The sequence below is a fragment of the Eumetopias jubatus genome, unplaced genomic scaffold (assembly GCF_037043125.1).
Source record: "Eumetopias jubatus isolate StellerSeaLion01/CBP00866 unplaced genomic scaffold, mEumJub1_p1.0 scaffold_23, whole genome shotgun sequence".
Classification (NCBI taxonomy): domain Eukaryota; kingdom Metazoa; phylum Chordata; class Mammalia; order Carnivora; family Otariidae; genus Eumetopias; species Eumetopias jubatus.
In genome coordinates this window covers 289,333-303,600 of record NW_028274829.1, presented here as the reverse complement: position 1 = coordinate 303,600, position 14,268 = coordinate 289,333, and positions in this window count along the sequence as shown.

The following is a 14,268-nucleotide window of genomic DNA, read 5'->3' as shown; positions in this document are numbered from 1 at the left end:
AAAAACAAAAGCTCTATTATTTTTTTCTTGGTCAAATATAATGTTCTTAAGTGATCATAATGCACACATTTACATGGATATGCAGAGCCTTATTTCAAAAATCGTGTTGTGACTTAAATCTGCCTCTACGAAAGACAAGATATCAAGATGAATGAATGAAATAAGACCAGGCAGGACTTACCATTACATTCAACTTGTGGTTGATAGCCAATGCTGAGTGTTCCCAAGCTTTGAACATGGAGGCATAGCCATCTCTGAGCTTGGTATATTTGCCAACCAGGACTATGGAACACATTTTCTGTAACCTCTTGTTTCTGAAAAGGATGATTGCCAGTAGCCCCAGAAGCTGGAACAATTTTCCTATCAGAGCCTGCAGAAGGAACTAACCCTGCTGATACATTTGATTTTGAACTTCTGACTTCTGCAACCGTGATAGAATACATTTCTGCTGTTTTAAGCCATCTGATTTATGGTCATTTGATATAGCAGCTACAGGAAAGTAATATGAAAACCAAACACTGGCTCTTAAAAGCACATATAATAATAAACTATGTAGTGGCACCTGGGTGGCTGTCAAAGTGTCTGGCTTCAGCTCCGGTCATGATCCCAGGGTCCTGGGATGGAGCCCCGCATCGGGAGCCTGCTTCTCCTTCTCCCTCTGCTGCTCCCCCTGCTTGTGCTCTCTCTCTGTCAAATAAACAAATAAAATCTCTCAAAATTTTTTGAAAAATTAATAATAAAGTATGATAATTAATAAATTAAAAGTGGCATAGAGTATAATTTAGGGCTGTTTCTAATAGACTCAAAATAATAAGAAAATATAAGAAAATTCTTACAAAGTTATTCCTTAAGAGTTCTGGAGGGCAGGAAATATTAATTGTATAAACATTCATAAAATTACCTAAGTTTAGAAAGTGTACTTTATTCCTGATTGTACTTGCCCCAGACATTGTAAAGTATTTTCAGATGTATAAGTAAAAGGGCAAGCAAACTTCAATCTACTAGTCATCTACCAACATCAGTGATTTTGTCACCATCAAATCATTTTAATTATTGATTGAAATATTAGTAATCAATATTTAATGACCAATTTGAGGTTAAGGCCATATGTGATTTCTCTCTTAACTTCCACAACATGGGGTACTGGTTATCTCCTGTTATACCTGGATGAAAGAACAACCCCACAGGTTAAGTAATCCACCCACTCATACATAGTAAGGAGAAGCTGAGGTCTGAGTCCACATTATCTAATACAATATTTGTAACTACTTCACCTTCTGTCTCTATCTAATCCATACAAAACTCCAGCAGCAAGGAGTTTCTGGAATCATACTTTGTCTACATTTAGTAAAGGAAACAGGTGATGAGGATTTCATTTCTATATGGATTCAAATTAGACAAAGCTTGCTTACATCATTATGATTGTCTAAGAGACAAAACCTATCAGGGGTTTTAATGATGCTGAATATTTACTAACAGCAGGATAAAATTCTAATGGCATACCCAAAATCTCCCATTCAAAATTATTTTCTTAGGAAATGTTAGCTAAATTGTAAAAACATGCAAAACAAAACAAAAACCTATAAAAAATCTTTAAAATATTACAAAACTAAGAATAAACCAACAAATCAAAGCCCTTCTGAAATTGAAATTCCTTAAGTTTACTTTCATGTAAGTAAAGAAAATCAAGAGGTGCAGGAATCTTCAAAGAATACAGTAGAACTGCAGAACAATGTGCTAAAGCCTCAGGTAAATCCAGACTAAAACATACATATACATGAAGCCAAATGTGACAAAGGCACATTTTAAGTATGTCTTAATTCTACTTCCCACCCAAACCGAAATTCAAGAACTACTGAAGATTGCATTACTAACTTTTACACATACCTGTCAGCCATATTTCCTTACTCGATAAGCAAACTACTTGCAGAATCATTAACAGGTAGGTCCAATCTTTCAGCAGTGGTAGTCTCTATGTGGAAGAAGCATCATGGATACAGATGACCTGATTAGTGATAATAAATGACATATATAAATGCAATGAGTCAAACAGTCATACCTCAGCTCAAATGAAACCAAACAAGACAAAGCAGAAACACAAAACAAGGCAGACTGACAATGTACTTATGCTGATATATAGGGATCTAGGAACTTAAATGAGAGTGATTCTCACAAGGTTAGTACGACCTAATTATAAAACTGTGAATTTATTTTTCTACATCTGAAACTATACATGCTTTATATGTCAATATCCAAGACATATGGCCCAAGGCACCATCCTTAAGTCTAGGTTAAAACAGTGGAATTGAATTGTGCCTCCTAAACGTGAGTATGTGGTTTGCTTATTCATTCATTTGTTGTTGCTGCCTCTGTAGTTGCTTTTGTCTGCTCCCTTAATTTGGATAAATTTTCAAACATATACTGAACACCATAAAGTTAATTACACTTTACAGAAGAAAGGCTCCTTTAAATATCAGGTAGTGTGGTTGCTTTCTGTCACTTCTGTGTTCAATCTTCCCAAATCCATGGCTACACTACCAAGAGTTCTAATCTGTGTGGACGTATTTAAGACTATTGTTTCTCATTTGTGATAGCTAAGAAAACATTAATTGCCAAATTTCAGTCCATGAAGACTTTTTTTCTTCAAGCCTTTTTTTAGTTTCCCTCTTACATTTATTTCTTTGACCATTTTAGATTTTTTGCATATGTGTGAAGTAACTATATAACTTCATTCCTTTGTATGTGGATATCCAGTTGTTTAAGCACTATGTGTTAAAGAGACTTTTGTTTCCTCACTGATTGTTATTAGCACTCTCCTTAAAAATCAGTGACCAGAGTGCCTGGGTGGCTCAGTCAGTTAAGCCTCCAACACGTGATTTCAGCTCAGGTCACGATCTCAGGGTCATGGGATCAAGCCCCACATCTGGCTCTGCATTCAGCTGGGAGTCCGCTTGGGATTCTCTCCCTCTGCCCCTCCACCCCTCGTGCTCTCTCTCTCTCTTAAATAAATAAATCAATCTCTAAAAAATCAGTGACCATAGGTATATAAGTTTATTTCTGGAATCTCAATTCTAACCCACCTATAAGTCTATCCTTCTTCTACTACCACATTGATTATTGCAGCTTTTTATCTAGATTTGAAATTGGGAAATATTGGTCCTCCAACTTTTATCTCTCATTCAATATTGCTTCAGTTATTTGTAGTCCTTTGCATTTACATATGAATTTTTAAGATCAGCTTTCCACTGCTGGGGAAAAAAAGCCGTTGAGATTCTGATAGACATTTCATTGATTTGGGAGACCATGAGGGGAAGTAGTACCATCTTTATAAAATTGTCTTCCAATCTACGGAATAATACAGGATATCTTTCCACTTATTTATGTTTTCTTTAACTACTTTCAGAAATGTTTCATCATTTTCAATGTACAAGTCTTACACCTCCATAATTAACTTTCCATAATTAATTTTATTCCCAAGCATTTTATTATTTTTGATATGTGTAAATAGAATTGTGTCTTAGTTTCCTTTTACATTATGCTAATGTCTAGAAATACAACTGATATTTTAAAAAGATTTATTTATTTACCATTTTGGAAGGGGACAAGAAGTAGAAGGAGGGAGAGAGTCCCAAGCAGACTCCCTACTGAATGTGGAGCCTGACACAGACCTCAATCCTAGACCCTGAGCCGAAACCAACAGTCTGATGCTCAGCCGCCCCTTGAAATACAACTGATTTTTGTGTGCTGATCTTGCTTGTATCCTGCAACTTGTCTGAATTCATTTATTAGTTCTAATGCTTTTTTTTAGATTCTTTAGGATATTCTATCTATAGATAATGACATCTATGAATACAGATAGCTTTGGTCCTTTATAATGAGAGACAGTTCTCTTTTATTCCTGATTTGTTCAGTGGTTTATTTATTTCTTTATCATGAAAGGGCTTTGCATTTTATCAAATGCTTTTTCTGTATGAATTAAGATGACTATGTTTTTTTTTTCCTTTTCCATTATTCCTTTATGTGGTATATTACATTGATTTTTTTCAACTTTTTATTTAGGTTCCACTTAGTTAACATAGAGTGTAATATTAGTTTCAGGTGTACAATATAGTGGTTCATCAGCTCCATATAGCACCCTGAGGTCAGCACAAGTGCCCTCTTAATACCCATCACCCCTGTAACCCATCCCCTCCCACCTCCTCTCCATGACCCCACAGTTTGTTCTCTATAATCGGGTCTGTTTTCTGGTTTGTCTCTTTTTTTCCCCTTTGATTGTTGTTTTGTTTCTTAAATTCCACATATGAGTGAGATAATATAGTATTCGTATTTCTCTGACTGACTTTTATCGCTTAGTATAATATCCTCTAGTTCTATCCACATCCATCATTGCAAATGTTTTCATTCTTTTTGATGGCTGAGTATTATATCTGCCACATTTTCTTAATCCATTCATCGGTTGGTGGCCATCTGGGCTCTTTCCATAGTTTGGCTATTGTGTACATTGCTGCTATAAATATTGGGGTGCAGGCATCCCTTCGGATCACTACATTTGTATCTTTGTGGTAAATACCTAGTAGTGCAATTGCTGGGTCATAGGGTAGCTCTACTTTCAACTTTTTGAGGACCCTCCATGCTGTTTATAAGAGTGGCTGCACCAGCTTGCATTCCCACCAACAGTGTAAGAAGATTCCCCTTTCTCTACATCTTTGCCAACACAAACAACACTGTTGTTTCCTGAGTTGTTAATTTTAGTCATTCTGACTGGAGTGAAGGGATAGCTCATTGTAATTTCGATTTGTATTTACCTGATGATGAGTGAGGTTGAGCATTTTTTCATGTGTCTATTGGCCATCTGGGTGTCTTCTTTGGAAAAATGTCTATTCATGTCTGCCCATTTTTTAACCAGATTATTTTGCTTTGGGGCATTGAGTTTTATAAGTTCTTTTTATATTTTAGATACTAATCCTTTATCAGCTATGTCATTTGCAAATATCCTTTCCCATTCTGTAGGTTGCCTTTGAGTTTTGTTGATTGTTTCCTTTGTTGTGCAGAAACTTTTTATTTTGATAGAGACATATCTACAAAGAAGTTCCTAAGGCTGATGTCAAGAAGGTTATTGCCTGTATTCTCCTCTAGGATTTTGATGGTTTCCTATCTCACATTTAGGTCTTACATCCATTTTTTTAATTTATTTTGTTTTTGGTGTAAGAAACTGGTCCAATTTCACTCTTTTGATGTTGCTGTCCAATTTTCCCAACACCGATTGTTGAGAAGACTGTCCGTTTGCTTTGTCAAATGTTAGTAGACCATATAATTTGGGATTCATTTCTGAGTTTTTATTATTCCATTGAATTATGTGTCTGTTATTGTGCCAGCACTCTACTGTCTTGATGATTACAGCTTTCTAATATAAGTTGAAGTCTGGAATTGTGATGCCTCTTGATTTGTTTTTCTTTTTCAAGAACGTTTTGACTATTTGGGGTCTTTTGTGATTCCATACAAATTTTAGGATTGTTTGTTCCTGCTCTGTGAAAAATGCTGGTGGTATTTTCACAGGGACTGCATTAAATGTGTAGATTGCTTTGGCTAGTATAGACATGTCAACAATATTTGTTCTTCCAATCCAAAAGCATGAAATGTCTTTCCATTTCATTGTGTCGTCTTCAATTTCTTTCATTAGAGTATTAGAGTTTTCAGAGTACGGATGTTTAACCTCTTTGGTTAGGTTTATTCCTAGGTATCTTATGGTGTTTGGTACAATTGTAAATGGGATCGATTCCTTGATTTCTCTTTCTGCTACTTCCTTATCGGTGTATAGAAATGCAAGAGATTTCTATATGTTGATTTTGTATACTGCAACTTTATTGAAAGTATCAGTTCTAACAATTTTTTGGTGGAGTCTTTCAGGTTTTCTACATAAACTATCATGTCGTCTGTAAATAGTGTAAGTTTGATTCCCTCTTTGTTGATTTGGATGCCTTTTATTTCTTTCTGTTTGATTGCTGAGACTAGGACTTCCAGTACTATGTTAAATAACAGTGGTGAGAGTGGACATCCCTGTCTTGTTCCTGATCATAAAGGAAAGGCACTTGGTTTTTCCCCATTGTGGAACGATATTAGCTGTGGGTTTTTTTGTTTGTTTGTTTTTGTATCTGGACTTTATTGTTTGAAGTATGTTCCCTTTAACCCTACTTTGTTGAGTATTTTTATCATAAATGGATGTTGTACTTTGTCAAATGCTTTTTCTGGATCTATTGACAGGATCATACGGTCCTTATCTTTTCTTTCATTAATGTGGTGTTTCATGTGGGATTGTTTTGCAAATACTGAACCACCCCTGCAGGCCAGAAATAAATGCCACTTGATTTTGGTGAATGATTCTTTTAATGTGATGTTGAATTCAATTTGCTAGCATTTTGTTAACAATTTTTGCACACATGTTCATCAGGAATATTGGCCCATACTTCACTTTGTTGGAATCTTTATCTGCTATTGGAGTCAGGGTAATGCTGGCCTCATAAAATCAGTTTGGAAGTTTTTCTGCCTCTTTTATTTTTGGAATAGTTTAAGAAGAATGGTTATTAACTCTTCTTTAAATGAGGGTAATGGATATGAAGGAGGGCATGTGTTGTGATGAGCACTGGGTGTTATATGTAACTAATGAATCATTGAACCCTAAATCAAAAACTAACGATATCCTATACAATGGCTAACTGAACATAATAACAAAAAAAAGAAAAAAATGCTTGGTAGAATTCACCTCTGAAGTCATCTGGCCCTGGGCTTTGTTTATGGAAAATTTTTGATAACTGATTCAATTTCTTCGCTGGTTATAGGTCTGTTCAAGTTTTCTATTTCTTCCTGTTTCAGTTTTAATCTATTTTCCTTCTTTTATTGGCTTTACATTTCATTTGTTCCTTTTCTGGTTCCCATAGGTGTAAGGTTAGGTGATTTATTTGAGATTTTTATTGTTTCTTTAGGAAGGACTGCACTGGTATATATTTCCTTCTTAGGACCACTTTTGCTGTATTGAGAGGTTTTGGACTGTCATGTTTTTATTTTCATTTGTCTCCATGTATTTTTTTTTATTTCTTCTTTGATTTCCTGGTAGACCCATTCCTTCTTTGGTAGCATGTTAGTTGACCTCCATATATTTGTGGTCTTTCCAAACTTTTTCTTGTGGTTGACTTGAAGTTTCATAGTGTTCTGTTCTGAAAATATGTGTGGTCTCAATCTTTTCATATTTGTTGAGACCTGATTTGCGACCCAATATGTGATCTATTCCAGAGAATGACCCATGTGCATTTGAAAAGAAAACAGTGTATTCTACTGTTTTAAGATGGAATGTTCTGAATATATGTGTTAAGTCCATCTGGTCCAGTGTGTCATTCAAAATCATTCGTTCCTTGTTGATTTTCTATTTAGATGATCTGTCCATTGATGTAAGTGGGATGTTAAAGTCCCCTACTATTATATTATTATCAATGATTTTCTTTATGTTTGTTATTAATTAATTTATATATTTGGGTTCTCCCAAATTGGGGGCATAAATAAGGATGTCTACTCTCAACGGTTTTATTCATAGTACTAAATAGTACTAGCTACAGCAATTAGGCCAACATAAATAAATAAAAAAGCATCTAAATTGCTAGGGAAGAGATAAAACTCTTACTATTTGCAGATGACATGATATTATATGTTGAAAACCTGAAAGACTGCATGAAAAAACTACTGGAATTGGTCACTGAGTTCAGTAAAGTCATAGAGAAAAACTGATGTATAGAAACCTGTTGCATTTCTTTACAGTAATAATGAGAAAGCAAAAGAGAAGTTAAGAAAACAATCACATTTACAATTGTTCCAAAAACAATAATACACCACTGAAGAGGTGTAACACCTGCTCTGAAGACAATAAAACACTGATAAAAGAAATTGAAGATGACACAGGAAAGGGAAAAGACATCCCATGCTCATGGATTGGAAGAATAAATATAGTTAACATGTCTATACTTCTGAAAACAATCTACACATTTAATGCAATTCCTACCAAAATACCAATAGCATTTTTCACAAAAATAGGCAATGATCCTAATATTTGTATGGAACCATAAAAGACCCTGAATAGTGAAAATAATCATGAAAAAGGAAAATAAAATGAGGTAAAACAATTCCACATTTCAATTTGTATTACATAGCAGAGTAACTAAAATAAGATAGTACTGGCATTAAGAATAGTCACATAAATCAATGGAATAGAACAGAAACCCCAGAAATAAACCCACAATTATATGGTGACTTAATCTTCAATAAAGGAAGAATGAATATACAATGGGAAAAGGACAGTCTCTTCAATATATGGCATTGGGAAAACTGGACAGCAACATGCAAAAGAATGAAACTGGATCACCTTCTTACATCACACACAAAAATAAATTTAAAATGGAATAAAGACCTCAATGTGAAGCCTGAAACATAAAAATCCTCAAGGAGAACACAGGCAGTAATTTCTCTGACATCAGCCATAGCAACATTTTTCTATATATGTCTCCTAAGGCAAGGGAAACAAAAGTAAAAATAAACTATTGGAACCACATCAAAATAGAATATTTCTTCAAAGTGAAGGAAAGAATCAGCCAAACTAAAAGGCAACCTATGGGAGAAGATATTTGCAAATGACATATTCAATAAGGGTTTGGTATCTAACATATATAAAGAACTTACACAACTGAACACCCCAAACACAAAAAAATCCAATTTAAAAGATAGGCAGACAACATAAACAGAAATTTCTACAAAGACATACAGATGGCCAACAGACACATGAAAAGATGCTCAACATCAGTCATCACCAGAGAAATGCAAATGAAAACTAAAATGAGATATCAACTCACACCTGTCAGAATGGCAAAAATTGAAAGCACAAGAAAAACAAGTGTTGGCAAGGATGTACAAAAAAACAAACCTCTTGCACTGTGGGTGGGAATGCAAACTGGTGCAGCCACTCTGGAAAACAGTATGGAGGTTCCTCAAAAGTAAAAAATACAATTATCCTATGATCCAGTAAAGCCACTACTGGATCATAAAAAATATAAAAGTTATTTTCAAGGGATACATGCAGTCTTATGTTTATAACAGCATTATTTATAATATCCAAGGTATGGAGGCAGCCCAAGTGTCCATTGATTGATACATGGATAAAGAAGATTAAAGAAGATGTGGTGTGTGTGTGTGTGTGTATATACATATATACAATGGAATATTATTCAGCCATAAAAAAGAGTGAAATCTTGTCATTTGCAACAACAGGGATGGAGTGAAAGAGTATTATGCTAAGCAAAATAAGTCCATCAGAGAAAGACAAATATCATATGATTTCACTCATATGTGGAATTTAAGAAACACAACACATGAGCAATGGAAAAACAACAACAGAGAGAGAGGGAAACCAGAAAACAGACTCTTAACTATAGAGTACAAATTGTTGGTTACCAGAGGAGAGGTCAGTGGAAAGTTGAGGGGCAGGGATTAAAAGGTACATTTATCTAAAGGAACTTAGGAAGATGGCGGAGGAGTAGAAGGACCCTAGGCTGGTTTTATCTAATGATAAAACTAGATAACTATCAAATCATCCCAAATACCCAAGAAATCAACCTTAAGACTGACAAAACAAACTCCACAACTAAAGATATAAGAGGCCACATCAAGGAAGGCAGGGTGTATGGAAGAATGGGTGAGGGGAGAAATGGATCATAGGTGCTAGAGCACAGAGGGGATTGTGGTTGTAGAGAAGGGCAAGAGAGGCAGGGGCATACAGGGTAATGCAGAAGGAAAACATTTCCCCAAGCTATTGCCTGGGAAAACGAGAGGAGCTGAATTATGTGAGTTCTTGCAACTAATGAGGCTTAAAGCCTGGAGTTTTAAAAATATGAGACCTTGGTTGAGATGGAATCCAGAGGACACTCTACTCATGCTGGAGAGAAGGCAGGCCAAACAACCTGGGGGCAGGTGGAGTGGAAAGAGTGGTTTGAAGAACATCTGGGGCACACAATGGGGAGATTACTCACTCTTCTTGGACTGCTTTGCTGAGAAGCAGCCTTCACGGAGATGCCTCTCCAGGGACAAAGAAGCTTCAGCATAAACACAGAGACACTTGCAAGAAGCAGTGCAACATCCACTCACTACCTGACTTCCTTATACCAAACCACAGGACCCTGCCCTCTAGCAGAACTCCTCTTCTCAGTCAATCTTCCCTCAGTCTCAGTGCAGCAGGCCGCTTCCCCAGACCAACACAATTCTCTGCCCACACCCTGTCTCTCAACCAGAGAGTTCTGCAAGGACTGCAGAACTAATTCCACCCCAAGCTAAAACTCACCAAATTCAGGCCAGGGACCAAACACTGCCCACTGCAGGCAAGGAGAGTCTCTGCAGATAATTGCTCTGAAAAATAGAGCAGCCAAGGCATAGCAGCAAAGTGCATGCAGCACACACCAGAGCACACACACTCCTGAAGTAACAGGCCCTGGGCACCACAAAGACTCTCATAAAGGAGAATTACAGACCAATATCCCTGATGAATATGGATGCAAAAATTCTCACCACAATACTAGCCAATAGGATCCGACAGTACATTAAAAGGATTATTCACCACAACCAAGTGGGATTTATCCCTGGGCTGCAAGGTTGGTTCAACATCCACAAATCAATCAATGTAATAAAAGAAAGAACAAGAACCATATGATCTTCTCAATAGATGCAGAAAAATTATTTGACAAAGTACAGAATCCTTTCTTGATCAAAACTCTTCAGAGTATAGAGATAGAGGGTACATACCTCAATATCATAAAAGCCATCTATGAAAATCCCACAGCGAATATCATTCTCAATGGGGAAAGACTGAGAGCTTTTCCCCCTAAGGTCAGGAACGCGGCAGGGAGGTCCACTCTCACCACTGCTATTCAACATAGTATTAGAAGTCCTAGCCACAGCAATCAGACAACAAAAAGAAATCAAAGGCATCCGATTCGGCAAAAAAGAAGTCAAACTCTCACTCTGCAGATGATATGATACTTTATATGGAAAACGCAAAAGACTCCACCCCAAAACTGCTAGAACTCATACAGGAATTCAGTAAAGTGGCAGGATATAAAATCAATGCACAGAAATCAGTGGCATTCCTATACACCAGCAGCAAGATAGAAGAAAGAGAAATTAAGGAGTCGATCCCATTTACAACTGCACCCAAAACCATAGGATACGTAGAAATAAATCTATCCAAAGAGGCAAAGAATCTGTACTCAGAAAACTATAAAATACTCATGAAAGAAATTGAGGAATCATTTTCAAAGAAATGGAAAAACGTTCCATGCTCAAGGATTGGAAGAACAAATATTGTGAAGATGTCAATGCTACCTAGAGCAATCTACACATTCAATGCCATCTCCATCAAAATACAATCTACTTTTTTCAAAGAAATGGAACACATAATCCTAAAATTTGTAGCGAATCAGAAAAGACCCCAAATAGCCAGAGGACTGTTGAAAAAGAAAAGCAAAGCTGGTGGTATCACAATTCTGGACTTCAAGCTCTATTACAAAGCTGTCATCATCAAGACAGCATGGTACTGGCACAAAAACAGACACATAGATCAATGGAACAGAAAGAGAGCCCACAAATGGACCCTCAACTCTATGGTCAACTCATCTTTGACAAAGCAGGAAAGAATGTCCAATGGGAAAAAGACAGTCTCTTAAACAAATGGTGTTGGGAAAAGTGGACAGCCACATGCAGAAGAATGAAACTGGACCATTTCCTTACACCACACACAAAAATAGACTCAAAATGGTTGAAAGACCTAAATGTGAGACAGGAGTCCATCAAAATCCTAAAGGAGAACACAGATAGCCACCTCTTCAAGCTCAGCCGCAGCAACTTCTTCCTAGAAACATGGCCAAAAGCAAGGGAAGCAAGGACAAAAATGAACTATTGGGATTTTATCAAGATAAAAAGCTTTTACACAGTAAAAGAAACAGTCCACAAAACCAAAAAGACAACTGACAGAATGGGAGAAAATATTTGCAAATGACATATCAGATAAAGGGCTACTATCCAAAATCTATAAAGAATTTCTCAAACTCAACACCCAAAGAACAAATAATCCAATCAAGAAATGGGCAGAAGACATGGACAGACTTTTTTCCAAAGATATCCAAATGGCCAACAGACACATGAAAAAGTGCTCAACATCACTCGGCATCAGGGAAATCCAAATCAAAACCTCAATGAGATACTGCCTCACACCAGTCAGAATGGCGATCAAACCATTCGGAACACCTATGAACTCAAAAGGAGATCGAAGAAAAGAAGAGCAGCAACTCTCTGAACAGAAAAGCGACCACTTTCTAGAAGGTAGGACGTGCGGAGAAGTGAACCGAGGCGATATTTGGGAGGATAGACGGCGGGGAAGGGGGCCTCCGTCTGCCTGCTTCTGGCAAGTGATAGAGCCGCGGAGCACAAAATCGGAACTTTTAGAAGTCAGCTCTGCTGAAGGACGTCACTCCAGTGGCTAAGCGGGGGGTTGGAACCCTCGCGGGACAGTGTGGTCTCAGCACCCTCGGGGTCACAGGAAGACCGGGGGTGCCTGAGTGCGGCAGAGCTCCCAGGTATCAGAGCGGGGAAGCCGGCTGCAGAGACGGAGCGGAGGAGTGGGCTCTCAGCTCGGGGTTGCCATAAACCGTGATCTGCAGCACAGTCGGGCCCCTGCTCTTCCAGCAGGGACCCAACAAGCGGCAGATCCGGGGAGACTCCCCTTCCTCCCCTGGGAGGAGCAGTGTGGGAGCTCACTGCGGGAATCGGCTGGGTTTGGAGACTCCAAACAGGGTCGTGTGCCAGAGATAGAAACACTTGGTCACAAGCCGGGTGAGCACAGAGTGAGGCCGGAGACCCGGGAGATGGGAGTGACTGACTGCTTTTCTGTGGGGGCGCACTGAGGAGTGGGGCCCTGAGTTCTTGGCTCCTCTGGGGCAGAGATTGGGAGGCCACCATATTCTTTCTCGTCTTCCAAAGCTGTACAGGAAGCTTTCACCGAACCAAAGCTATCAAGAGCAAACCCGAGCGGATTATTTGGCTCGGCCAGGGCAAGGGCTGGGCAATTCCGCTTCTGGCAAAGACATTTGAGATTCAGGGCAACAGGCCCCTCCCCCAGAAGATCAGCAGGAACAGCCAGCCAAGACCAAGTTTACTGATCAATGAGAACGGCACTAGGGGAATACAGCACATAGAATTCATGGCTTTTTCCCTGCTTCTTTAGTCATTCAAAGTTAACTTTTTAAATTTTCTTTATTTTTTTCCTTTTCTATTTTTTTGGAGTTTTTCTTTTTCCCTTTTACAACCAACATCTTATCAATCCCTTTTATAAAAATCTTCATTTTCGTACTTAGAGTCCTATTCTATCCCTTCATTGTAGTAAACCTTATTTTGTGTGTGTGTGTGTATATATATATATATATAAGTTGTTATCTCTTTAAAGTTTTGGGATACAGTTCTTCTAACAGGCCAAAATATACCCTATTTCTCTAGTGTATGGCTTTGTTCTAGTCTCCTGCCTGATCACATTCTCTCCCCCACCCCTTTTTTTGTTCTTTTTAAATTTCTCTTCTTTTTTTCAACCAACTTCTTATCTTATCAATTCCTTTTATCAAATATTTTATAATTTTCATCTTTACACTCATATTCCATCCCTTCATCATATTTACCCTTATTTTTGTACATATATAAGTTTTTCTTCCTTTAAAATTTTGGGAGGCAGTTTCTTCTAACAGACCAAAATACACCCAAAATCTAGGGTATGACACTGATCTATTCACCAGCCTGATCATATTTGATCATATTCTTTTTTTCCCTTTCTTCCCGCCCCCTCCCACCCCAACCCCCCCCCCCCGAGTTTAGGGTCTCTTCTGATTATTTAGTGTATATTTTTCTGGGGCCGTTGTTACCCTGTTAGCATTTTGTTCTCTCGTTCATCTGTTCTCCTCTGGACAAAATGACAGGACAGAAAAAACTCACCTCCAAAAAAAGAACAAGAGGCAGGACCGACTGCCAGGGACCTAATCAATATGGACGTTAGTAAGATGTCAGAACTAGAGTTCAGAATGACGATTATAAAGATACTAGCTGGGCTTGAAAAAAGCATGGAAGATACTAGAGAATCCCTTTCTGAGAAAAAAAAGAACTAAAATCTAACCAAGTCGAAATCAAAAAGGCTATTAATGA